Source organism: Coptis chinensis, chromosome 5, assembly GCF_015680905.1.
Source record: "Coptis chinensis isolate HL-2020 chromosome 5, ASM1568090v1, whole genome shotgun sequence".
NCBI lineage: Eukaryota > Viridiplantae > Streptophyta > Magnoliopsida > Ranunculales > Ranunculaceae > Coptis > Coptis chinensis.
In genome coordinates this window covers 56960431-56964419 of record NC_141460.1, presented here as the reverse complement: position 1 = coordinate 56964419, position 3989 = coordinate 56960431, and positions in this window count along the sequence as shown.

The window sequence follows — 3989 nt, the reverse complement described above, 5'->3', positions numbered from 1 at the left end:
TTACAGACTACTTATTGGACATCATAGAAAACTATTGTAAAAAATTCAAATTTTTTGTAGCGCGCACACACCCTATTATACCTATATTGGAGCGCACCCGCGCCCTAACCTCTAGTAACCTAAGTTTGTGTTTTTCTTCAGTTTTCTTTTACAGTACGCACGCGTCCTAGTTACCTTATATTTGAGCGCACTCACGACCTCCCAAAGTAATCCCAATTTACAGGTTAGTTACAGGTCATATTTTAGTTCAAAATATTTGTTGGTTTGGTGTTCCAAGCTTTTATAAGACACTGAAATTCGTGTTGAACGCGATATTCATAAGCGTAGCAAGAAGGCATTCATGTTCTCCTTCTTTCACTCCTCATCTTTTATGTCAAAGGAGTTTAATTCTAGTATAATCCAGTTTGTTTGACTGTTGTTCTTATTCTTTCATATTAGACTTAGCCTTGCATGAGATTAAAGTCTGGTAAGAAAAAACCATCTAACATTTTATATCGTAAACGTCAACACACACGCCTATCTAGAATATCACACACCACACCTGCATCAATGGCTAAAGAACTAGAGACTCCTCTCTCTAATTTTTACAAAGCCCTGATCGATAGACCTAACTCGTGCATCGTTCTTGCAGACCCAGTGGGGGATTTTTGAATTCCCCCGAATATATTTACCTTGTTACCAGTTTTCCATGGTTTAAAACACGAGAAACCTTATCAACACATGCGTAGGATAGAAAAATTTCTCACTACATTCCATCATCCTAGAGTAAGTCCGGATCAAGTTAAACTTAAGGTGTTTCCATTCACCTTAGCCGACAAGGTGGCGTCTTGGCTAACTGCCCAAACGCCAAACTCCGTGGACTCATGGGCTAAACTTGTTCAATTGTTCATGGAGTAGTTTTACCCTCCACTGAAGATGGAAGAAATGCTTCAAAAGATTCATTTCTTCCACCATAACCCTCATGAATCCTTTTCAGAGGCCTAGAATCATTTCATTGATCTTCTTATTGAATGCCCGCATCACAATCTTGCCAAGGACAAGCTTGTCTGCGCATTTTTCAAGGGCCTTTCACATCATTATAAGGAGATTCTAGATATCATGAATGGGGGTAGTTTTCTTAGGCTTGGAGGCTTATAAATTCTTAGAAGATCAATCTAAGAGAAACAACAATTGGGGAGGTAACGATTCTTCCTGATCCACTCCTTCTTCTTCAACAGTTAAGGCTGCCAGTATGCTTAAGGCTAAATCTGATCCTGAGCTTAGAACTCTTATCGATGCCCTCACTAAAAAGGTAGATGTCATCTCTGTTCAACAACAACCCACTCTAGTCATGAACATAAACTCTACTCATTGTAATGTCTGTTTTAGTCTTGAGCATTCTGACTTCTATTGTCCTTTTGTCTATGAACAACCACCACCACAGCCAGAAAAATGTCTACACTTTTAATAACAACCCTAACACATAATGGAGGCAACACACTAATTATAATCAACAACAACAAGCTACACCTCCAGGTTCTAATAATCAATATGTTAGGCCCACTACAAACTTCACCCAGTTTATTCCGCATCAAGGACAAGGAAACATAGGTGACCAAAATAGAGGTTTAGTGCCCATGACCCAGAACTATCAACATCCAGCCATGAACGCTCAACAAGCTTTAAGTCAAGTCACTCCTCCTATAACCACTCCACCAGTCAAACCATTTACAGACGAAGTAGTATTGACCTTGTTGGAAAAACAAAATTAAATTATGCAACAAAACTCCAACTTGATGAAACATCAGCATGATCAAAACTCTACATGCTACAACAAACAATGCAAATGATGCAGTTTTTGTGCCAAAAGGTTATTGACATGTCTCCTAACCAAATAATAACCAAACATGCGTGTTTCCAGGTCAAGCAGTGCCTAATCCTACATTAACAAACACCGCCTTCGAAGTAAACAATATTCAATGTAATGGTAATATAACCCTAGGGGAAATACAAGCAGTCACAACCCTTTGTTCAGGTAGAGTAGTTGATAACAAAGTGACTATGCTTGTAGATCGCCCGCAAACGGAAGCTGAAAATGAAACCATACCTAATACTGTCATAGAAACTGAAGACCCTACAACTGTAGAAGTTCCAGTCCAACCACAACCAAAAGGTACAACCTTCTTGAATACCACCATAGAAATTGAAGATCCAACACCTGTAGAGGTTCCAATATGGACACCTAGATGGAAAATAGCTAAAGATAAAATAGAGACTAATAATACTGTTGACCCTTATGCTAAATACAGAGATAAACCACTGTATCCCCAAAGACTATTTATGCCTAAAAAGGATGAGAATTTTGATGAGATTAGGGAAGTATTTAAAAATCTAACTATAAACCTACCTTTTCTAGATGCTATAAAAAGTCTACCTAGACACGCTAAGTTTCTAAAAGAGTTGTGCACCAAGAAGAGAAAAACCAACATACCCAACAAAGCCTTCTTAACTAAACAATATCCCTCTTTATTTGAATATAACGGAATTGTTAAGTACAAGGACCCTGGTCGTCCAACTATACAATGCACCTTAGGCGATAACTTCATAACAACTGCTTTATTAGACTTGGGGGCGATTGTTAACTTACTCCCATTTTATTTATATAAACAGTGCTAGGTCTCCAAGAACTTCAACCAACCAAAATGACTTTGCAGTTAGCCGATCGTTCTATTAAGTACCCTAAGGGAGTAGTTGAAAACATTCTCGTTAAAGTTCAAGACTTTTACTATCCAGCCGACTTCGTTATTCTCGACATAGAAGTTGCTCATGATTCCATTCCCATCATTTTAGGGCGTCTTTTCTTGGCAACCACTAATGCCCAAATCAATTGTAGGGATGGCTCAATGACTCTTTCCTTTGGAAATCTTTCTATGGAGGTTAACATGTTTAGACTAAAGCAGGGACAACTAGGTTTACCTAGAAAAGGAGAAATAAAGTCCATTGAGAGTTTTGTATCTCATATTAGTGCGGCCTACGCTTTCATCCCCATAATAGTAGATACCCCTTTTATGGAAGAAAACAAAGATCATAATTTTCACTATTTGGATGAGATTGATGACTTTCTCAAAGATGCAGATGAATACCATAATTATATAGATGCGACCAAGCTAGATGAGGAATTCTATGAGTTTCTAAGAGCCTGTGATGATCCACCATCTCAAGCACTACCTAGAGCACCACCCGACCACCATCCCCTGAGCTAACACCAATCATTTTTTCCACCTTTTCCTTCTAACACTTATCCACATTCCAAGTATTTTCCACAACCATTCATTTTCTCATGATCATTCACTTGGATACCCTTTCGTTCAAAAAAGAAGAGAGTACACGCTCGATTAGGTTCTCGGTCCATCAGATCTCGCTCTCATTCCACTAAGTTGCATCATAGGAAGTCTTGGTGCTTAATTCTGTTTGGGGTTGCATTCCATGTTAATTATCTATGAAAAGACCCACAACTTTTTCAGTTGTTAATATATGGTAAACTGCATGTTAATAAATGTTTTAGATAAAGTCTCGAGTATCTAACTATAAAAGACTCACTTTATTTTTTGGTGTACTCCATTCCAATCTTATGTTATGGGAGTGCACCATTGAGGTAATCGTACCCTCCTTTTGCAGTAAATGATTGTAAGTGTCAGATCCTTAGTCCACGATTGATGTGACTCACTCATTCATCTCTTGCATTTTTTTTTCTCATTCTTTGAGTAGTGTTTCTCTATGGAGTGAGTTTTATTTTTATTTTCTTATTGTAATTTTGTTTTTCCAAAAATCAAACATATAAAAATTAAAAAAAAATAAAAACATAAACATATACTAGTAAGTCTAGGGAATCTGACTTTAAAATACCCAAGTTTTTGTAAGATACCATGTTTCTGGAGTATATGCCACAAATTTTTTTAAACTTAAAAAGAGTTTTCAAATCTTGTTTGGGGATGGCGTATTTTGGTATT